At 41.9% G+C, this 24,578-nt stretch overlaps 1 protein-coding gene across 3 annotated transcripts in view; it reads right to left on the bottom strand.

Annotated features, from left to right (window-relative positions):
- Positions 1-21,923, bottom strand: part of LOC106584002 (influenza virus NS1A-binding protein homolog A) — a 53,944-nt gene extending 32,021 nt beyond the window's left edge. Inside the window, exon 1 of one of the 3 annotated variants that reach the window (XM_045706473.1) lies at positions 21,718-21,923. The gene's annotated coding sequence lies outside the window, so the exon portion shown is untranslated. Of the gene's footprint in view, positions 1-13,547; positions 13,833-15,739; positions 16,127-21,717 lie in introns of those variants that run through there. The other 2 variants (XM_014168731.2, XM_014168732.2) reach the window with 2 other exon arrangements.
- Between the last annotated feature and the right edge of the window lie 2,655 nt (positions 21,924-24,578).

Below are 24,578 nucleotides of genomic sequence, written 5' to 3'. Positions count from 1 at the left end.
TGCACCATTGATTCCCCACTATGAAAGGAGACTGAAAACAAGCTATAAAAACCCTTTGGATCTCCCCGGTGGAGTGGGTAGCCACATGCCAGCCATGGCCATTTGAGACAATAGCTCTTAAACGATTACACTCAGGAGGATAGAGAAGTGGGCCTTTATGTGAAACAGAATCCCTGAATTAAAAGCCTTATTCTACTCTGCCTGGATATAGACAGATAAGATAGATATGGATGCAGCCTGCATCATGTTGTGGGGTTGCTTTGTTGCAGGAGGGACTGGTGCACTTCACAAAATAGATGGCATCATGAGGCAGGAAAATTGTGGATATATTGAAGCAGCATCTCAAGACATCAGTCAGGAAGTTAACCTGTTGGGGATAGGGGGCAGTATTTGCACGGCCGGATAAAAAAACGTACCCGATTTAATCTGGTTATTACTCCTGCCCAGTAACTAGAATATGCATATAATTGTTTGATTTGGATAGAAAATACCCTAAAGTTTCTAAAACTGTTTGAATGGTGTCTGAGTATAACAGAACTCATTTGGCAGGCCAAAATCTGAGAAGATTCCAAACAGGAAGCGCCCTCTGACCGTTTCTTGGCCTTCTTTGTGATCTCTATCCAAAACAAAGGATCTCTGCTGTAACGTGACATTTTCTACGGCTCCCATAGGCTCTCAGAAGGCGCCAGAACGTTGAATGATGACTCTCCAGTCTCTGGCTGAAAAACAGTAGCGCATTTGGTAAGTGGTCGATCTGAGAACAATGAGACGGGCGCACGCATGCACGTGAAGAGTCCATTTTACTTTGTCTTCGAACGGAAACAACGACTCCCGGTCTGAATATTATTGCTTTTTTACGAGAAAAATGGCATAAAAATTTATTTTAAACAGCGTTTGACATGCTTCGAAGTACGGTAATGGAATATTTTCAATTTTTTTGTCACGAAACGCGCGTCACCCTTCTTTACCCTTCGGATAGTGTCTTGAACACACGAACAAAACGCCGCTATTTGGATACAACTATGGATTATTTGGAACCAAACCAACATTTGTTATTGAAGTAGAAGTCCTTGGAATGCATTCTGACGAAGAACAGCAAAGGTAATCCAATTTTTCTTACAGTAAATCTGAGTTTGGTGAGTACCAAACTAGGTTGGTGTCAAAATAGCTAGCCCGTGATGGCCGGGCTATCTACTCAGAATATTGCAAAATGTGCTTTCACCGAAAAGCTATTTTAAAATCGGACACCGCGATTGCATAAAGGAGTTCTGGATCTATAATTCTTAAAATAATTATGTTTTTTGTGAACGTTTATCGTGAGTAATTCAGTAAATTCACCAGAAGTGTTCGGTGGGAATGCTAGTCACATGCTAATGTAAAAAGCTGGTTTTTGATATAAATATGAACTTGATTGAACAAAACATGCATGTATTGTATAACCTGTTGGGGCTAGGGGGCAGTATTTTCACGGCTGGATAAAAAAAACGTACCCGATTTAATCTGGTTACTAATCCTACCCAGTAACTAGAATATGCATATACTTATTATATACGGACAGAAAACACCCTAAAGCTTCTAAAACTGTTTGAATGGTGTCCGAGTATAACAGAACTCATTTGGCAGGCAAAACCCTGAGACAGATTCTGACAGGAAGTGGATACCTGATGTGTTGAATTACCTTTAAGCCTATGCCATTGAAACACACAGGGGCTTATTAATGTTTTGGCACTTCCTATTGCTTCCACTAGATGTCACCAGCCTTTACAAAGTGTTTTGAGTCTTCTACTGTGAGATCTGACCGAACAAGAGCCTTGGAACGGTGATGGCCGATTAGACTCTGGCGCGCGAGGTCATGTTGGGTACCCTCGTTCCAATACGTTTTAAAAGAGAATGCATTCGTCCACCTTGAATATTATTCATGTTCTGGTTAAAAAAGGCACTAATGATTTATGCTATACAACGTTTGACATGTTTGAACGAACGTAAATATATTTTTTCCCCTCGTTCATGAAGTGAAGTCCGGCGGGCTTAGATCATGTGCTAACAACACGGAGCTTTTTGGACATAAATGATGAGCTTTTTTGAACAAAACTACATTCGTTATGGACCTGGGATTCCTGGAAGTGACATCTGATGAAGAGAATCAAAGGTAATGGATTATTTACATAGTATTTTCGATCTCTCCAATATGGCGGTTAGTCTGTATCGCAAAGCGTATTTTTCTGGGCGCAGTGCTCAGATTATTGCAAAGTGTGATTTCCCAGTAAGGTTATTTTTAAATCTGGCAAGTCGATTGCGTTCAAGAGATGTAAATCTATAATTCTTTAAATGACAATATAATATTTTACCAATGTTTTCTAATATTAATTATTTAATTTGTTGTGCTGACTTGACTGCCGGTTATTGGAGGGAAACGATTTCCTGAACATCAACGCCATAGTAAAACGCTGTTTTTGGGTATAAATATGAACTTGATAGAACTAAAAATGCATGTATTGTCTAACATGTCCTAGGAGTGTCATCTGATGGAGATTGTCAAAGGTTAGTGCATCATTTTAGCTGGTTTTATGGTTTTGGTGACGCCTGTCTTTGAATTGACAAAACATTACACACAGCTATTGTCAATGTACTCTCCTAACATAATCTAACTTTATGCTTTCGCCGTAAAACCTTTTTGAAATCGGACAAGTGGTTAGATTAAGGAGATGTTTATCTTTCAAAGGGTGTAAGATAGTTGTACGTTGGAGAAATTTGAATTTTGACATTTATTTGGTTTCAAATTTGCCGCTCTTGAAATGCACCTGCTGTTGATAGGGTGCACCACGGGTGGCACGCTAGCGTCCCACATAGCCCCAAGAGAATAACATAATGTCCTAGGAGTGTCATCTGATGAAGATCAAAGGTTAGTGCTGCATTTAGCTGTGGTTTTGGTTTTTGTGACATTATATGCTAGCTTGAAAAAATGGGTGTCTGATTATTTCTGGCTGGGTACTCTGCTGACATAATCTAATGTTTTGCTTTCGTTGTAAAGCCTTTTTGAAATCGGACAGTGTGGTTAGATTAACGAGAGTCTTATCTTTAAAATGGTGTAAAATAGTCATGTTTGAGAAATTGAAGTAATAGCATTTCTAAGGTATTTGAATATCGCGCCACGGGATTCCACTGGCTGTTGACTAGGGTGGGACGCAAACGTCCCACCTAGCCCAGAGAGGTTAAAGCTTGGTCGCAAATGGGTCTTCCAAATGGACAATGACCACAAGCATACTTCCATTTTTGTGGCAAAATGGCTTAAGGACACCCAAGTCAAGGTATTGGAGTGGCCATCACAAAGCCCTGACCTCCATCCTATAGAAAATTTGTGGGCAGAACTGAAATAAGCATGTGCGAGCGAGGAAGCCTACAAACCTGACTCAGTTACACCAGCTCTGTCAGGAGGATTGGGCCAAAATTCACCCAACGTATTGTGGGAAGTTTGTGGAAGGCTAACCAAAACGTTTGACCCAAGTTAAACAATTTAAAAGCAATGCTACCAAATACTAATTGAGTGTATGTAAACTTCTGACCCACTGGGAATGTGATTAAAGAAATAAAAGCTGAAATAAGTCTCTACTATTATTCTGACATTTCCCATTCTTAAAATAAAGTGGTGATCCTAACTGACATAAGACAGGGAATTTTTACTAGGATTAAATGTCAGGAATGGTGAAAAAACTGAGTTTAGCTACGATGTATGTAAACTTCAGACAACTGTATGTATGGAGCATAATGTATTTACAGTTTTGTTCATGTTTTCAATTACTGGTGACAAACAATGCATTCCGACTATTGCATATATTGCAAAGAACACCTATGATGTGTGTAAAATACTTTTTTGAAGGTTGTACTGACTACAATGAGCTAGCTATTTGCCATACGAGTGCCATTTGCTATTTGAGTTTAAATGTATTTGGCTAAGGTGTATGTAAACTTCCGACTTCAACCGTACCTATGGGGATAATAGGGGACAAAGTTAAAGCAAATTTACCACAGGCATTACGCGCCAAATGTATTATTACTTGGGTGCTGCCAGCTGTGGGCAGGATTGAAATAAAAGGAAAACTAGCGTACACTTCATTCCATGACATACACATGCTTTTTCTTTCCTAAACTCAATTTAGAACGAGACAGACTTTAAATTACCCTATTTACACTAGAATAAATGCTCGACTCAAATGCCATATAGGCAGTTTAACGAGAGGTGGTCTTTCGGTTCAGTTACACTATAAAATAGGGGTTGCATGTTTCTTGGCAGTGTGGTGGCAGAAGGATTAGAGAACTAAATGATAAGAACCTGGCTCGATTAGATCCATGACCTTAACGTGCCTGGACTGTGTTTACGTGGAACAGTCAGATGATGACTGTACCGAGACATATCTGCCATTGCTACCCTAGCGGTCTGTACAGAGTGTCTGTGTGTGCACAGTGTCTCACTACAGACCCAGACAGCACTATGCAACAGAAAGAGACCGACCAACAGTCCGACAGACAAACTGCTCTTTGTGTGCTGCTGGAAATAATGACGACCATGTCTTCCTCCAGTCCAAGACGGTTCAGACAGAAGAAACAATATAAATCGCTGACATTCTTAAAACCGCCACGAAGGCCATGTGTGAAAGAGACTTTTGTAAAGCTTTTTCCGTTTTGGGCATCTTGTGCTCAGCTGGTTTGGAAACTGTATGAGTGTGGATGTGTAGTTTGTATGTAGGGGCGGGGGTCAGCAACAGGCCAAAAAACATGCCCCTAAAGTATTTTAGATTTTTGTTATTGGTCCAAAAATGCTAACGTCGCCAGGAATTCTGCCCCCAAAACATTTGAGCATTTAGGAAATCTGATCCCAAGCATTCCAACAAATAAAAAAAAGAACTGATCTTGTCTCAATATAAATCAAGGAATTAAGTGTTATTGCATTTGAAAGTAACTCTTTTTGGGCTTAGCAGCGGTCAATTTGTACCCAACCATCCGCCCGACAAAAATCGGTCCGCGGCTGAAATCTAGTTGCCTACCCCTGGTGTAGGGCAATGTAGCATTTTAGTTTAGCAAACACTTTAGGCATTGCTTTTCCACCGTTTAATCAAATACCAACTAATTAAATTAGGTGCCACTTGCCAAATTAAACCGTTAACCTTGGTGTATCATGATAGCGCAATGGCAGCCAAGACATCACCCGTTAGTTCTTTGAAAGCTCTTTAGTTAATATCCCTGGCAGACTTCAAAACCACCCAACTGTCATCTGAAGATAAATGTGTCTGTCTGGGATCTCAATTACGCTAACATTATGCCCTAACCCATCTGGACAAGAGGAATACCCATGTAAGAATACTGTTCATCGACTACAGCTCAGCATTTAACACCATAGTACCCTCCAAACTCGTCATTAAGCTCGAGAGCCTGGGTCCTGGACTTCCTGACGGGCCGCCCTCAGGTGGTGAGGATAGGTAACAACATCTCCACTCCGCTGATCCTCAACACTGGGGCCCCACAAGGGTGCGTTCTCAGCCCTCTCCTGTTCACCCATGACTGCGTGGCCATGCACACCTTCCAACTCAATCAACAAGTTTACAGACGACACTACAGTGGTAGGCTTGATTACCAACAACGACGAAACCGCCTACAGGGAGGAGGTAAGGGCCCTTGGAGTGTGGTGTCAAGAAATAACCTCACAGTCAATGTCAACAAAACAAAGGAGATTATCGTGGACTTCAGGAAACAGCAGAGGGAGCAGTCCCCTATCCACATCGGCGGGACAGTAGTGGAGAAGGTGGAAAGTTAAGTTCCTCGGCGTACACGTCACGGACAAACTGAAATGGTCCACCCACACAGACAGCGCGGTGAAGGCGGCGGAGCAGCGCCTCTTCAACCTCAGGAGGCTAAATAAATTTGGCTTGTCACCAAAAACACACAAACCTTTACAGATGCACAATCGAGAGCATCCTGTTGGGCTGTATCACCGCCTGGTAAGGCAACGGCTCCGCCCACAACCGTAAGGCTCTCCAGAGGGTAGTGAGGTCTGCACAACGTATCACCGGGGCAAACTACCTGCCCTCCAGGACACCTACACCACCCGATGTCACAGGAAGGCCAAAAAGAACGTCAAGGACAACAACCACCCGAGCCACTGCCTGTTCACCCCGCTATCATCCAGAAGGCGAGGTCAGTACAGGTGCATCAAAGCTGGGACTGAGAGACTGAAAAACAGCTTCTATCTCAAGGCCATCAGACTGTTAAACAGCCATCACTAACATTGAGTGGCTGCTGCCAACATACTGACTCATCTCAAGCCACTTTAATAATGAAAATCTGATGTAATAAATGTATCACTAGCCACTTTAAAACAATGCCACTTTATATAATGTTTACATACCCTACATTACTCATCTCATTTGTATATACTGTACTCTATACTGCATCTTGCCTATGCCGGTCGGCCATCGCTCATTCATATATTTTTATGTACATATTCATTCCTTTACACTTGTGTGTATAAGATAGTTGTGAAATTGTTAGGTTAGATTACTTGTTAGATATTACTGCATGGTCGGAACTAGAAGCACAAGCATTTCGCTACACTCGCATTAACATCTGCTAACCATGTGTATGTGACAAATAGCAGTCTGTCCTGTGGGTAATATCAAATGTTATCTTCTACCACACACAAACATACATACATATTCCTGCGTTGTCTTGGTTGTGAGCTTAGCGTCGTTGTCCTGTTGGAAGGCGAACCGTTGCCCCAGTCTGATGTCTTGAGCAAGTTTTCATCAAGGATCTCTTTGTACTTTGCACCGTTTATCTTACCCTCAATCCTGATTCTTCTCCCAATCCCCACAGCTGAAAAGCATCCCCACAGTGTAACGCCGCTACCGCCATGCTTCACCGTAGGGATGGTTCCAGGTTTCCCCCAGACGTGTTGCTTAAGCGTTCAGGCCAAAGAGTTCAATCTTGGTTTCATCAGACCGTAGCATCTTGTTTCTCATGGTCCGAGACTCCTTTAGACAAACTTCAAGCCGCCTGTCATGTGCATCTTACTGAGGAGTGGCTTCCGTCTGGCCACTACCATAAAGGCCTGATCGGTGGAGTGCTGCGGTTTTCCCATCTCCACAGAGGAACTCTGGAGCTCTGTCAGAGTGACCATCGGGTTATTGGCCTGACCAATGCCCATCCCTGATTGCTCAGTTTGGCCGGGCAGCCAGCTTTGGGAAGAAAGAATCTTGGTGTTTCCAAACTTCTTCCATTTAAGAATGATGAAGGCCACTGTTCTTGGGGACCTTCAATGTTGCAGAAATTGTTGGTACCCTTCCCCAGATCTGTGCCGCGACACGGACAATTCTTTCAACCTCATGGCTTGGTTTTTGCTCTGACATGGTCTGTCAATTGTGGGACCTTATATAGACAGGTGTATATCTTTACAAATCATGTCCAATCAATTGAATTTACCACAGGTGGACTGCAATCAAGGATGATTAATGGAAACAGGATGCATCTGAGCACACAAACATGCAAAGCATATTTCTCCAACAAGTCTTTTAAACACGTCACAACAGAAAACAACTTGAATAATTATTATGAAGCGTGTATGGGATCAATGACACCAGCCAGGAGCATCCAGTGCAGTTCTGTTCAGTAGCCAGACCCCACAGAGGCATGACAAGACGAAAGAACATGCAGATCAGATTCCTCTCTGCCTGCCTTCCTAATACAATGAATGATTCCCTCTCACTATTGTTGATCACATGCCTTACACAAGTCTTACACAACAGCATGGTGACTGGAGAGAGGGAGAGTAAGGACAAACTGTACAGGCAAGGAGGGGAGAGAAAGGGGAAGTACAAAGGGAACTATGAAAAATGTATTTAATTGCTGTGGAACAGAACGTCACATGAAAAACGCTACACTATTGAAATCTGGAAAGTGTTTGTGAATCTGGGTGTCCCCCCTGCCTACTCCGTGTGTGTGTGTGTGTGTGTGTGTGTGTGAGGATGGCGGATGTGCTATAGCTTGCATGCAGTTATGAAGTGAGAGTTGGCCAGGCGGGTTATAAAATTGAATGTGTGCCCAACAGCGTGTGTGTGTGTCCGTGCATAAGTATGTAAGCAAGAGTTGAATCAAGGACCTGTTAGTAGGCCAGTGTGTGTGTTGGGGGTTAGAGCAGCGGCCATAGCCCCTGTATGTACTGTACATACAGAGAGGGGGGGAAAGTATTTGATCCCCTGCTGATTTTGCACGTTTGCCCACTGACAAAGAAATTATCAGTCTATAATTTTAATGGTACGCAAACGTACAAAATCCGCAGGGGATCAAATACTTTTTCCCCCACTGTATGTGGGTTCTCTCTCTCTCTACATATCTCTGAGACACTCTTCCTGATTCTGACAAGCATTTTGACTGACGCTATCAAGGCTGCCCTACAAAAGCCAATGAAAAGGTTTATGAGGAGATGCACATTTAAAGTCTTTATAAACCACAGTGAGTTAGAGACCAGTTAGTCTGTCTATATTTCAGGGATCGATTTAGGGCTGTTTCCGACAACAACAAAAGTGGTCGACAGAGTCGGTTTGCGTATTTTTTCCCCCCACATATTTTCCACGCGTTTCAATAAAATCAACTATATGGAGGCTAGAGCTTGGCTGATGGTTTAAGCACTGCGATAAAAAAATGAAGACAAATTACTAAAGAGGGAGTCAGATTGATATAGCCTAACCAGAAAAAAAAAAAAGGTTCAGACGCTTCTCCTCCCGCTGTTCTTCACATTGTGCCTTTGCGCTCCTTAAATTGCCAGTAAGAGGCTACACCAGCAGTCGGCAACCTTTTCCATTTAGAGTGCCAAGTTATAATACCATTTCTACTGATCTGCGTGGCATTTTTTTTTTTAAATGCACATTCATTTAATTCATAATAAAGTCTTTGATAAATATCAAACTCAATGTCATGTGGTTATTAACCTGTTAGGGCTAGGGGGCAGTATTGACACGGCCGGATAAAAAACGTACCCGATTTAATCTGGTTACTACTCCTGCCCAGTAACTAGAATATGCATATAATTATTGGCTTTGGATAGAAAACACCCTAAAGTTTCTAAAACTGTTTGAATGGTGTCTGAGTATAACAGAACTCATATGGCAGGCCAAAACCTGAGAAGATCCCATGCAGGAAGTGGCCTGTCTGAGAAGTTGTGTTTCATCTTGGCTCTTTTTATTGAAGACTGAGGATCTTTGCTCTAACGTGACACTTCCTACGGCTCCCATAGGCTCTCAGAGCCCGGGAAAAAGCTGAACGATATCGAGGCAGCCTCTGGCTGAAACACATTATCACTTTTGGCAAGTGGCCGATCAGAGTACTGTGGGCTTAGGCGCGTGCCCGAGTCGACCCCATGCTTTATTTTCTTTCTTCTGTTTACCTAAACGCAGATTCCCGGTCGGAATATTATCGCTTTTTTATGAGAAAAATGGCATAAAAATTGATTTTAAACAGCGGTTGACATGCTTCGAAGTACAGTAATGGAATATTTAGAAATGTTTTGTCACGAATTGCGCCATGCTCGTCACCCTTTCGGATAGTGTCTTGAACGCACGAACAAAACGCCGCTGTTTGGATATAACTATGGATTATTTTGAACCAAACCAACATTTGTTATTGAAGTAGAAGTCCTGGGAGTGCATTCTGACGAAGACAGCAAAGGTAATAACATTTTTCTTATAGTAAATCTGACTTTGGTGAGTGCTAAACTTGCTGGTTGTCTAAATAGCTAGCCCTGTGATGCCGGGCTATCTACTGAGAATATTGCAAAATGTGCTTTCACCAAAAAGCTATTTTAAAATCGGACATATCGAGTGCATAGAGGAGGTCTGTATCTATAATTCTTAAAATAATTGTTATGCTTTTTGTGAACGTTTATCGTGAGTAATTTAGTAAAATGTTAGCGAATTCCCCGGAAGTTTGCGGGGGGTATGCTAGTTCTGAACGTCACATGCTAATGTCAAAAGCTGTTTTTTGATATAAATATGAACTTGATTGAACAAAACATGCATGTATTGTATAACATAATGTCCTAGGGTTGTCATCTGATGAAGATCATCAAAGGTGAGTGCTGCATTTAGCTGTCTTCTGGGTTTTGGTGACATTATATGCTGGCTTGAAAAATGGGTGTCTGATTATTTCTGGCTTGGTACTCTGCTGACATAATCTAATGTTTTGCTTTCGTTGTAAAGCCTTTTTGAAATCGGACAGTGTGGTTAGATTAACGAGAGTCGTGTCTTTAAAATGGCTGTAAAATAGTAATATGTTTGAGAAATTGAAGTAATAGGATTTTTAAGGTTTTGAAAATCGCGCCACAGGCTGGCAGTGGCTGTTACGTAGGTGGGACGCAAGCGTCCCACCTAGCCCATAGAGGTTAAAAAAAAAGACTGGTCAAATAAGCTTGTTGACCAATCAGGACCTGACTATGACTGCACGTCACATAATTTAACTCGTTCATTAAATTTTACGTAGTTATTACACAATCACGCGTATTTCATGTCACAACGATTCACCGATACGTATGCTATGATGCTGTTAAAGTTGTCTCGCGCACCTACAATGCTGGTCATAAAAAAAAAAAAAGAAAAGCTAGCTAGCTCATGGATGCAAACAACGTTCTTCCCCAAAAACATAGCAAAACAACATCCGTTTCACTAGCTAACTATATAGCTAGGTGTCATCTAAAATAACCCTAATTTATAAAACAGCTTTTATTTGATTAAGACAATCAGAAAAAGTATCAGATCCCCAAATGGGCACATTTATAGGCCAGGTAGCCTAGGCCTACTTCAGTTGGGTTTTGTCAAAAACGCAGAACATGTTTTAATAAACAGACGTACTTCTCCCCATCTTCACAACGACTTTGACAATATGACTCAGCCATCCAATGTCACTCCAAGGAGTTCAGCTTCTTCAACTAATGCACAACTCCAGTAGAGGTTTAGGTCTAAGAGAATGATTATTTGTATTATTTTAACAGAATGCTTTCAACAATTTTGTTTTGTTTAGTCGTTTCAGTTGGCCATTGTGAAAGATTAAAATGAGTGATATGCTAACTACATTGCAGGAACCGAAATGGAACTATGAAGATGTGATTTGTAAACATATTGACAGATTCTGCATTGCGAAATCATGCTTAGCAACATAGCTACTTTGCTAACTACCTCGGCTCTACAATGAGTCATCAAAATATAACGACTTCCTGTATTTAACACCCCTTCAAATGACTGGATTTGGCTATTTCAGCCACACCTGTTGTTGACAGCTGTATAATAAAAATCGAGCACACAGACATGCAATCTCCATAAACAAACATTGAAAGTCACTCAGTAAGGCCAAAGTGGCACAGTCATTGGATGCCACCTACGCAACAAGTTAGTCAAATGTATGCCCTACCAGACCCCCGGTCAACTACAAGTGTTGTTATTGCAACACCAGCTCAGCCGCAAAGGAAGTAAGCCACACAAGCTCACAGAATAAGACGGCCAAGTGCTGAAGAGCATATCCTGGGTTGCGACACTCACTACTGAGTTCCAAACTGCCTCTAGAAACATCAGCACAAGAACTGTTCATGAAATGAGTTTCCATGGCAGAGCAGCCACGCACAAGCCTAAAAATCGCAGTGTCAAGCGTCGGCTGGAGTGATGTAAAGCTCGCCGCTATTGGACACAGGATCAGTGGAAACGCGTTCATTGGAGCTAAGAATTACGCTTCACTAACTTGCAATCCGACGGACGAATCTGGGTATAGCGGATACCAGGAGACCATTACCTGCCCCAATGTTGTCTCGGTACGCAACTCCGGTTGTGTATATAGACTTATTTTCCTGCTGAAAGGTGGATTTGTCTCCCAGTGTCTGTTGGAAAGCAGACTGAACCAGGTTTTCTAGGAATTTCCCTGTGCTTAGCTCTATTACTTTTATTTTTCTTAAAACAACTCCCTAGTCCTTGCTGATGACAAGCATACCCATAATGTGATGCAGCCATCACCATGCTTGAGAATATGAAGGGGTACTCAGTGACGCGTTGTTGGATTTGCCCCAAACATAATACTTTTTTGTATTCCAGACAAAAATATCATTTTCATTTTTTCCCCTTAGATCGCTGTGCCACTCTGGAAGCCCCAACAGAGCTCGTTTTAAAAGAATAGTGGGCAAATATTGTACAATCCGGGTTTCAAAAGCTCTTAGAGACTTAACCAGAAAGACTAAGATTTAAATTGCTGCCAAAAGATTATTTCAACAGGTATTGACTCAGGGGGTTGAATACTTATCCAAATCAAAATATATTATTGCATTATTTTCCAAGAATTAAAAAAGGTTCTACATTTGGAAAAAGTAAAGGGGTGTGAATACTTTATAGCAAAATATAACTCAAATTGTATTTAGAATTGAAACGTAATTTCTTACGTTGTTCTTTTCTACAACCATCTTGTACTTCGTCATGTATTTGTACATTTTATGTGGACTCCATAAACAGTAGCTAACGGGGACCTTAATAAATTAAACTGTAAAGGGATAATGTGTTTGTTAGGAAGTTATTTATTTTTCCCATGATTCAATTAATATTTCACCAAATATGTATTTTTCTCATCCTATTTTAGTCCAGAAGAGAAAGGATCTAGGCATTGAAAATAAAGACCTACATGTGCACCCCAGACCTCCAAAGAGTTATTTTGGGGGAGTGAGGAACATCTGACCAGGGGGTGCCAAGAATAAGCCAGGCCTAAAAACCTGACCTATGACAGAGACAGGACAACTAGCTAATGCCACATTGTACAACATAAATGTCACTCACTCAGATGACAAGACTAATGTTACCACAGAAAATATCTCAATGGTTGGAAATACTAAGATTGAGTTGGTGGGTTTGATGATCCTTTGTTGTGCATCTCTACAGATTTGAAGAAAAACGGCAATGGTTCAGTTTTCGCCAGCATGCTAGGCTAACTAACGCTATAACAGCCCATTGGATGCGAGGCCTAGCATTGGGGTGAGTAGCTACCGGAAGTGTTGTTGAAACCAATGGGTTGCTTCACCATTAGCATTAAAAAAAAGTGTCACATACACCAGATATGTGCATTGAAATGTGCAGTTTTACAGGGCCGGACATTGTAGTATGGTGCCTCTGAAGTAAATTTGGTGCCTTGCTAAAGGACAGAGATGTTTCACCTTGTTGGTTCTGGTATTCAAACCAGAAACCTTTTGGTTACTGGCAGAACACTAACTGCTATGCTACATGCTGCCCCCTAGCATGATGACAAAAACAGAAGTTTAATTAAAAACTGAAATACTACTAATCTTCTCAATTCACCTTTCATCATTTCGGGATGATTAGGAGTGCAACGACATATTCCATTCCTGGATTGAGTTACATTTGCCAAAAGTTCAGACCAGTAAACTGTACCTTTCATTTAATATTAATAATGTAGAAAGCCGTGTTAAATTGTAGCAACCTATCAATCTCAAAAAGGAAAAAGACAAATTGTAGACCTACCCGTGTTTCCATGCTGCCGACCCAGTTGGTGGGCAGTGTCAACGAGTGTAACCACCGCCCATCTCAGATGATGGGTCCAACACCCAATCTGAAGCAGTTCTATTGGCTGGCTCAACTTATCTGTCGCTGAGACTGGTCTCTGGGCGTGCACATAGCGTACAGTGGAGCATGCTTGCATCAGATTGTGCAAGCGAGAGACATCAGACCACGGCGCTGTGACTAGCTTGTCAGTCTACCTCAGTCCCATAACACAAGCATGTAGGTCAGCGGAGCCAAAACCTCATTAGCTGGCATGACTTCACACTACCAACTATGCACACACAAAAACAAACACGAAGGACTTGGCAATTACTGTGTACTACGAAAGAGGCCGCATCAGGAAAACACCACAAAATTATATTTTTGTTTGGTAGCCTGCCTGCTAAACCTGCCAGGGTCTGGTTTCCCGATAGCGATGGAACTTAGCGTTTTAACGATGCCTCTTTCCTACAACGGCCGAATATGTAATATACGTTTCACAAAAAACGCTACACAGAGAGAAAGTTCGCTAAGTGCATCGTTGGGAGTTTGAGCCGAAAATGATTGGATCGAAAGAAAAGCAGCGCTGCTCTCGGATCAGTTTTCCCCATTAAAATCTTAACGTTATAATTATTTCACAATACTGATGACGGATCAGCTCGTAGAGAGATATCACATATGGATGCAACATTGTGGACATTTTGTTACATATCAAAATATATTGAGGCAACATTTACAGCGAGTAGACTACAATTAGCAAAATCTAACTCAATTAAATGAATATGAAATATACTTAAATATTATTTAATTATATAGGCCTATGTAGCCTATTCATATTTGAATGCAGTCATCTCAGTTTTCATTTGTAGTATATGCATATCCTTTGCTTATTTGTAACAGTTGCAAATACATTGGCAACTTTGTATTTGTTGTCAGCTTCCTTGTGTTTGTGAAGTTATCAGCAGTCAAAGACGGATCTTGATTCTACGTTTAGCGGACATCTGCATATAAAGGGTTTAAGGAAAAATCTAACGGCGCATTTAGCTGTTCTACATGTGGTCTGAGGCAGTGGGTAAATAACAAGCGTTTTCAATTGCAACTTTAACAACGGTTTCGGGAAAGAACTCGGACATTTAATGATGTTCCTACATAGGTTCGAACAATAAATTTAGCCTTGAGATGGCTCAGCTGACCATTTTTTTTTCTTTGCCAGCCAGTGATGAGGACATGCCTAGTTAGCAGATCCGATCCACTTGCTTAGAGCTGCAATAGGGTCAGACAGGCTTCCTGTTTAGATTAAGACTGCGGAACTGGCACGATATGGCTCTGAAAAACGTACCTCAATCTAGGGATAAGAAATACATTTTACTACGAATTGTCCCATTAACCCAACTGTTACACCAATAAGATTGAATAACTACTAGTTTAAGTAAACTGCTGTTTTTGTCCTCGTGCTAGCTAACAGTAGCATTATGGAACAACGGATTCAAAAATGGCTGCTGTGGCTTCTGCTACCTAGCATGAGGACGAAAAGGGTAGTTTTGTGGAAAAATCAGTCCTTCAATCTTCTCGGTGTAGCAGTTGGGATAATGGCACAATTCAGAGTAGACTGCATTTCTCATCCCTGAACACAGACATCATCTACGACCCTAGTATTGCTGTATGCAAGGGTTCGGATCTGCTGGCTAAGGACATGCCTTGACAAAAGCACATTCACAAATCAAGCCATTTCTCATTAAAACACGAATAACTTTCTAGATACTAATTATAGACTAGGTAAAAGCTGCCAACAGTTGAAACAATTGGTATCCATCGACATTTCTGATTTAAAAATAATAAATACTCGCGCTAACCACTGTCACTGCAGCCAACGACAAATTAAAGATATTCATTCTGCGGTTGGCCACTCACTACAAAGCGGGAATATGCAATTTAACAAACATCAATGATTCAATGTAAAACATGTAGGCTACAGTGCGGTAAAACCAGTCTAGATTTAGAAAAACTACCCGACAGGTCAGCATATAAAAAACACACAGGCAAGCAAGCAACCTCGTGTTAAATGTAACGTTACACATTTTCCAGTAGGCTTGCCTTGGCCTACGACATACCGTTACAGTACAACATCTACCAACAATGACAATACGCTAAATTCGAAGGAAATAAAACCTTACCTGGGGCTTTTGACAGCGAGTGGTGGTAGACATATTTAATGTAAATTCAGAGTTTTGTGGGTACGGTTCAGTTTCGGACAGGTCGCACTCTTTTCTCTACAATGCGACTGAAGAGCAAACAAGGCGCGACAACGGGGGCGACTCGAGCACGTTCACAAAAGCCAGGGCGAAGTGCCAACAAAGGTGGTGGAAAACTGACGATAGTTCACTCAGGCCGTTTACCATTTGTGGAAAAAATAAAAGATTAGTTCTGGTGTGTCTCCCATAAAACCCAACGCAATAGCAGATGGGTCTGTTGTACTTAGTTCATTGAATCAGAACCGCTAGTAGGGTGTCTCTGGGGCCACCCCCACATACATGTACCACACGTAGCAATACCCAAGATGGAACAAGGAGCCAGATATTCCACCAGATGTATAATTGTGAAGCATCCGGTTGGCGTTTCCACACTACCAAATATGACGATGAGAGGAAGCCCAGCGGCCGGCAGTGGGATGTATTCGTTTAACCTTTTTTTTATTTCACCTTTATTTAACTAGGCAAGTCAGTTAAAAACAAATTCGTATTTACAATCAAACCCTGATGACGCTGGTCCAATTGTGCGCCTCCCTATGCTCTTTGTTTTCATTGATTAAACATTTGATATCATATTTGATATTCTGTTCCACCCAAAAAATCTGCTACAAACAGAGTGAACTAGCTTGTAAGATCTCAGTAGCTTGTGCTTGGCTCTGCCCCCCTCGTTGCTTGTTCTGCTCACTATGACTCCTTTGTTTTCCGATTGGAAATGACAGGCTGTGGTCTATCTTGGGTTAGTTATAAAAGTCTTTGGTTAATGTAGCCTGGCCTGCCTAAAGACAATTACAACTGCAAGATGGGGCAATCAGTTGGGTAAGAGATGGGTTGCGTTCCAGACACAGGAGGTTGGTGGCATCTTCATTTGGGGAGGAAAGACATATGGTAATGGCTGGAGCGGAATGTGTGGAATGATATCAAATACATCAAACAAAAGGATTCCATTTCGAAAATTGAAAACGACTTTCTGCATTTTAAATGCAAAATGCAGCTGTAATAAAAATCAAAAATCAATATCAAATCATTTCTGGGTAGCAACGATGTACCTTACTATAGTAGTTGTGGTCATAAATAAATAATCATGTTTTTTTAAGCAAAAAAAACGATTTGTCAAGTAAGAATGTCTCTAGGACTGTATGTAAGTGATCTGAGTGGGGAGGGGAAGGGCACCAAAGTGGTACATTAATCACAGTGTGGAAAAATCCACCAGAGCAGAAGGGCCTAATGAGGGGGAAATGTAGCCTAACCTGAAAACGAGCTTTTATTGGCAGAGAGGTTTGAAACTGATCTATTATGCATCATACCAAATGTATTTCTGGATTTTGAAAGTTATATATCTTGAAAACTTGATTGCTCACATGCAAAACATTTTAGAACTATATAAAAACATGCAATAATGAATCACATACCAAAATATAGTTTTTGGGTTGAATTTTCTTTAATGCCGAGTGGCATCATGTCCAATTCACAACTAGGCATTGAACCCGAACCTTTGAATCTCGGTGTGTACTTTTTAACCACAAGGCCAAGGCAGTTATTTAAAAATATATAGGGCATTATAATTTCTGCATACTTTCTATCAAGTTTTAGACATTCAATAAGGGATGCACCAATTTGAATATTGAGGGCCAATACCAATATCCTATTTCATTTTTCATTTTATGGCTTTTCTAGCACAGATCAAAACTGCAATCATGTTTCTTCGTAGGCTAATAAGAAAAGATGTGAAATTATTTGATAACATTTTTTTATATGCATTCAAAAGGATTTGGAAAGTTCACGAAAACATTAGGGAAGATCATCAGGTAGGATATCTGCCTACGTAGAAACGTGGTTGCAGTTTCTATCTGTGCTAGAAAAGCCCTGAAATGAAAAAGGCAACATGAGAATGGCGCCGGAGGAGGTGCCTGCCGTTTTACGGTCTCCTAACCAATTGTGCTATTGTGTGTGTGTGTGTGTGTGTGTGTGTGTGTGTGTGTGTGTGTGTGTGTGTGTGTGTGTGTGTGTGTGTGTGTGTGTGTGTGTGTGTGTGTGTGTGTGTGTGTGTGTGTGTGTCTTTTTGTGTTATTTGTAACTTATTTTGTTCATAATGTTTCTGCCACTTTCTCTTATGACCGAAAAGAGCGTCTAGATATCAGGACAGCGATTACTCACCTCGTACTGGACGAAGATTTTTTCTTTAATGAGTCAAACGCGAAGGATTTATTTCAGACACTCGACAAGGCCCAAATCTCTGTCCTTCGCATGAGAAAGAGATGGAGATATCGAGGACATAAGTTGGGGTGCCTTGTAAGGATCCGACGGCAAGTGGGTAATTTGCCTCTACCATCAGTCCTATTAGCTAATGTACAATCATTGAATAACAAAATAGACAAGCTACGATCATGAAAATCCTACCAACGGGACATTAAAACTAATAGTTTATGGTTCACTGAGTCGTGGCTGAACGACAACACGGAAAACATACAGCTGGCGGGGTTTACGCTGCATCAGCAAGATAGAACAGCTGCCTCCGGTAAGACAAGGTGTGGCAGTCTGTGTATATTTGCAAACAACAGCTGGTGCATGAAATCTAATATTAAGGAAGTCTCGTGGTTTTTCTCTGAGGTAGAGTATCTCATGATAAGCTGTAGACCACACTATTTACCGAGAGAGTTTTCATCTATATTTTTCATAGCTGTCTATTTACCACCACAAACCAATGCTGGCACTAAGACCACACTCAATGAACTGTATAAGGCCATAAGCAAACAGGAAAACATTTAATAAAGAAGTGGTCAGATGACACAGATGCTAATGTACAGGACTGTTTTGCTAGCACAGACTGGAATATGTTCCAGGATTCTTCCAATGGCATTGAGGAGTACACCACATCAGTTACTAGGATCATCAATTCATCAGTGCATCGATGACATAGTCACCACAATGACGGTACGTACATACCCCAACCAGAAGATATGGATTACAGGCAACGTCCACACTGAGCTACAGGGCAGAGCTGCTGCTTTCAAGGACAGTGACTCTAACCCGGACGCTTATAAGAAATCCCTCTATGGCCTCTGATGAAACATCAAACAGGCAAGCGTCAATACAGGACTAAGATTGAAATGTGCCCTCAAAGCTCATCACTAAACTAAGGACCCTGCGACAAAACACCTCCATCTGCAACTGGATCCTGGAATTCCTGAGGCCGAGTAGGTAACAACACATCTGACACTCTGATCCTCAACACGTGGGCCCCTTAGGGGGGCGTGCTCAGTCCCCTCCTATACTCCCTGTTCACCCATGACTACATGGCAAGGCATGACTCCAACACCATCATTAAGTTTGCTGACGACACAACAGTGGTAGGCCTGATCACCGACAACGATGAGACAGCATATAAGGAGGAGGTCAGAGACCTGGCCGTGTGGTGCCAGAATAACAACCTCTCCCTCAACATGATCAAGACAAAGAAGATGATTGTGGACTACAGGAAAAGGAAGACCGAGCACGCCCCCATTCTCATCAATGGGGCTGTAGTGGAGCAGGTTGAGAGCTTCCAGTTCCTTGGTGTCCACATCACCAACAAACTATCATGGTCCAAACACACCAAGACAGTCGTGAAGAGGGCACAACAAAGCCTATTCCCCCTCACAAGACAGAAAAGATTTGGCATGGATCCTTAGATCCTCAGAAAGTTCTACAGCTGCACCATCGAGAGCATCCTGACTGGTTGCATCACTGCCTGGTATGGCAACTGCACGGCCTCCGATCGCAAGGCACTACAGAGGGTAATGCAAACGGCCCAGTACATCACTGGGGCCAAGCTTCCTGCCATCCAGGACCTCTATACCAGGCGGTGTCAGAGGAAGGCCCTAGCACTTGTCAATGACTCCAGCCACCCAAGTCATAGACTGTTTTCTCTCATACCGCAAGGCAAGCGGTACCAGATCGCCAAGTCTAGGTCCAAAAGGCTTCTTAACAGATTCTACCCCCAAGCCATAAGACTCCTGAACAGCTAATCAAATGGCTACCCAAAGTATTTGCTTTGTTCCCCCACCCCCTCTTTTACGCTGCTAGTAGCATTATCTACGCATAGTCAAATGAACTCTATTACCCCAATTATCTTGACTAACCTGTGCCCCTGCGCATTGACTTTGTACCAGTACCCCCTGTATATAGTCTCGCTACTGTTATTTTACTGCTGCTCTTTAATTATTTTTTATTTTACACTTATCTTTTTTTACTTAACACTTATTTTCTTAAAATTGCATTGTTGGTTAAGGGCTTGTAAGTAAGTATTTCACTGTAAGGTCTACAACTGTTGTTATAACAACACAGGGCAATACCCAGATGCAGACACCGGATGCAGATGGTCCGAGTCTCTGATATTTATTGAAAAGCAAGATTTTTTAATTATGGTGTATCACTTATACAATGGGTTAAAGTTATGTACAGCAACCCCAGATGTAAAATAGTAAATAATGGTTACTTCTCAGAAAGTATTGTGCTTTTAAGAGGAGTTAAACAAGGCTGTCCATTGTCTCCATATCAATTTTTTATGGCCATTGAAATGCTAGCTATTAAAATTAGATCCAACAAGAACATAAAGGGGTTAGAAATCCAGTTGATAAAAACAAAAGTGACAATGTATGCCGATGATTCTTGTCCTCAATCTGGATCCCTGCACAGTCTCATTGAAGATCTTGATCACTTTTCTTGCCTCTTTAGATTATAACCTAATTGTGACAAGTGTACCATATTACGTATTGGATCGTTAAAAAAATACAGTGTTTACACTACCTTGAAGTTTACCAATAAAATGGGCGGATGGTGAAGTAGACATACTTGGTATTCACATCTCAAAAAATATAAATTAACTTGCCTAGAAGGCCAGCATCCCGGAGTCGCCTCTTCACTGTTGATGCTGAGTCTGGTGTTTTGCAGGTACTACTTGCCAGTTTTGAATGCGGCAAAAGTCATACTGGATTGACAGAATGGCCAGTGTATTCAACCTTTTCTGGGCCATGGTGTTGCATGTGAATATTTATCATTTTTAAGCTTGGAAAAGAGACCCTTAAATGCAGACTAAGACCACACACCCTCTCCACTTGCAGTTAGCCACTGATTCCTTCTTAACCACTCATTGCTGAATTTGCAATTTCCAAATTGTTGTGTAATGTTTATGTCCAATGGCCGATGACCACCAATACGTTTAATCTATAATTTCTGCTCATATGACAAGGATTGAGAAGGATTTTCCAGTAGATTGTCGACTTGATTCATGATGACTGCTTGTTAGCTTGCTAGCTAAGATGTTGAAAGTATGATGTTGACATGATCAGTCCAATCACAGCTACGGTAGATATAACGTGATCTGATATAATTTATCTGTGGCCAATGAACTTGAGCCTTCTTGGATGGGCACTTCTAATGTAAATCTATTTTTGAGTTCTCCCCTGTAGATTTTGCGGTCACACAGTGACAGAACACTGAGTCGCACTGAGTCATTACCAACTGCTATGCTCTGTATTTTCCGCTGGCTGCCCCATAGAAAGCATTGAGCTAGGCTGAAACGCTTCAAGGTATGCGTATTATTAACTCAGTGATTATTTTTTTTACATTGTTTGCAGACTGATATGTGACAAATATTAATGCCAAAGTAACATGCAAAACAGTCGCAAAAATGATAATGCTAAACAGGTGGAGCTCAAAATGAATGATGGGTCACCACTGCTCATTATATTAATAAAGTCAGATTTAATCAACAAATGCTATAGTGAGTTTAAAAAAAGGTTAAGGGTACACTGTCACGTCTGCTCTCGCTCCCCCTCTCCGGTGCTCGAGGGCACAAGTTCACTCATCATTACGCACACCTGCCACTATCGTTACGCTCACCTCCGCTTGATTGTGGGACTCACCTGGACTCCATCACGTCATTTATCTCCAATATATCTGTCACTTGCTCAATTTCATTCCCGGGTCAGCATTGATGTTATGTTTCTCCTGTCCAGACGAGGTTCTTGTTTTGTTTCATGTCTATTTATTATTAAATCCACACTCTGTTCTTGCTTCTCGTCTCCCAGTGTCTGTTGTTACAGAACCGCTACAACACGACTGTGTACATATCTGTCTGAGTTGGCAAAATCACTACATATCCAATCGAGTCAAGCGGGAAGAGGCTGCCCATTGTCACAGTTCCAAGACCAGTCAGAAATGTCCAGCTAACTCCGCCAATGACGCCTGTGGATCTCAACTGAACTTGGATCCTGAACTTGGACCCCCCCCTGCCAAAAAAGGATTACTGTGTGCATAGTGTGCATGTTTGATTAAACAATTCAGACTGAAACAAATAGAGCAGATTACTTATATTTATGGAGAGAAAATCAATATACAGTTGAAGTCGTAAGTTTACATACACCTTAGTACATTTAAACTCAGTTTTTCACAATTCCTGACATTTAATTCTAGTAAAAATTCCCTGTCTTCGGTCAGTTAGGATCACCACTTTATTTTAAGAATGTGAAATGTCAGAATAATAGTAGAGTGACTGATTTATTTCAGCTTTTATTTCTTTCATCACATTCCCAGTGGGTCAGAAGTTTACATATACAAAATTAGTATTTGGTAGCATTGCCTTAAACAATTTAAACTTGGGTCAAACGTTTCGGGTATCCTTCCACAAGCTTCTCACAACAAGTTGGGTGAATTTTGGCCCATTCCTCCTGACAGAGCTGGTGCAACTGAGTCAGGTTTGTAGGCCTCTTTGCTCGCACACGCTTTATCAGTTCTGCCCACAAAAGTTCTATGGGATTGAGGTCAGGGCTTTGTGATGGCCAATCCAAAATCTTGAATTTGTTGTCCTTAAGCCATTTTGCCACAACTTCGGAAGTATGCTTGGGGTCATTGTCTATTTGGAAGACCCATTTGTGACCAAGCTTTAACTTCCTGACTGATGTCTTGAGATGTTGCTTCAATATATCAACATAATTTCCCTTCCTCCTTCCTCTATTTTGTGAAGTGCACCAGTCCCTCCTGCAGCAAAGCACCCTGTAACGGCCGTCAAAGGGAGTAGACCAAGGAGCAGCGGGTTGAGAACTCATTTTAACGTTTATTTTAATAAACTTGAACACGTAACAAAAACAAGAAAACGAATGACAGCTAAACAGTTTTGCAGGCTAACCCTAGCAGTGCAAAAACAACTTCCCACCAAGGACAGGTGAAAACAGGGCTACCTAAGTATGACTCCCAATCAGCAACAACAATGTACAACTGTTGCTGATTGAGAGCCATACCAGGCCAACACAAAGAAATACAGAACATAGACAGAGCATAGAAATACAAAACATAGAACACAACCAAAAACCCCGGAATACTCTAAACAAACACCCCTCTACATAAACACATATCCCAACAAACCCCGAACCACATAAAACAAACACCCCGCTACCACGTCCTGACCAAACTACAATAACAAATAACCCCTTTACTGGTCAGGACGTGACACACCACCAACAACATGATGCTGTCACCCCCGAGATTCACGGTTGGGATGGTGTTCTTCGGCTTGCAAGCCTCCCCCTTTTCCTCCAAACATAACAATGGTCATTATGGCCAAACAGTTCTATTTTTGTTTCATCAGACCAGAAGACATTTCTCCAAAAAGTACCATCTTTGTCCCCATGTGCAGTTGCAAACCACAGTCTGGCTTTTTTATGGCGGTTTTGGAGCAGTGGCTTCTTCCTTGCTGAGCCGCCTTTCAGGTTATGTCGATATAGGACTCGATTTACTGTGGATATACACTGCTCAAAAAAATAAAGGTAACACATAAACAACACAATGTAACTCCAAGTCAATCACACTTCTGTGAAATCAAACTGTCCACTTTGGAAGCAACACTAATTGACAATAAATTTCACATGCTGTTGTGCAAATGGAATAGACAACAGGTGGAAATTATAGGCAATTAGCAAGACACCCCCAATAAAGGAGTGGTTCTGCAGGTGGTGACCACAGACCACTTCTCAGTTCCTATGCTTCCTGGCTGATGTTTTGGTCACTTTAGAATGCTGGCAGTGCTTTCACTCTAGTGGTAGCATGAGACGGAGTCTACAACCCACACGAGTGGCTCAGGTAGTGCTGCTCATCCAGGATGGCACATCAATGCGAGCTGTGGCAAGAAGGTTTGCTGTGTCTGTCAGCGTAGTGTCCAGAGCATGGAGGCGCTACCAGGAGACAGGCCAGTACATCAGGAGACGTGGAGGAGGCCGTAGGAGGGCAACAACCCAGCAGCAGGACCGCTACCTCCGCCTTTGTGCAAGGAGGAGCAGGAGGAGCACTGCCAGAGCCCTGCAAAATGACCTCCAGCAGGCCACAAATGTGCATGTGTCTGCTCAAACGGTCAGAAACAGACTCCATGAGGATGGTATGAGGGCCCGACGTCCACAGGTGGGGGTTGTGCTTACAGCCCAACACCGTGCAGGACGTTTGGCATTTGCCAGAGAACACCATGAGTGGCAAATTCGCCACTGGCGCCCTGTGCTCTTCACAGATGAAAGCAGATTCACACTGAGCACATGTGACAGACGTGACAGAGTCTGGAGACGCCGTAGAGAACGTTCTGCTGCCTGCAACATCCTCCAGCATGACCGGTTTGGCGGTGGGTCAGTCATGGTGTGGGGTGGCATTTCTTTGGGGGGCCGCACAGCCCTCCATGTGCTCGCCAGAGGTAGCCTGACTGCCATTAGGTACCGAGATGAGATCCTCAGACCCCTTGTGAGAC

The sequence above is a fragment of the Salmo salar genome, chromosome ssa23, assembly GCF_905237065.1.
Source record: "Salmo salar chromosome ssa23, Ssal_v3.1, whole genome shotgun sequence".
Classification (NCBI taxonomy): Eukaryota; Metazoa; Chordata; class Actinopteri; order Salmoniformes; family Salmonidae; genus Salmo; species Salmo salar.
The sequence above is the reverse complement of the archived record's forward strand: the minus strand, read 5'-3'. Positions and strand labels throughout refer to the sequence as shown.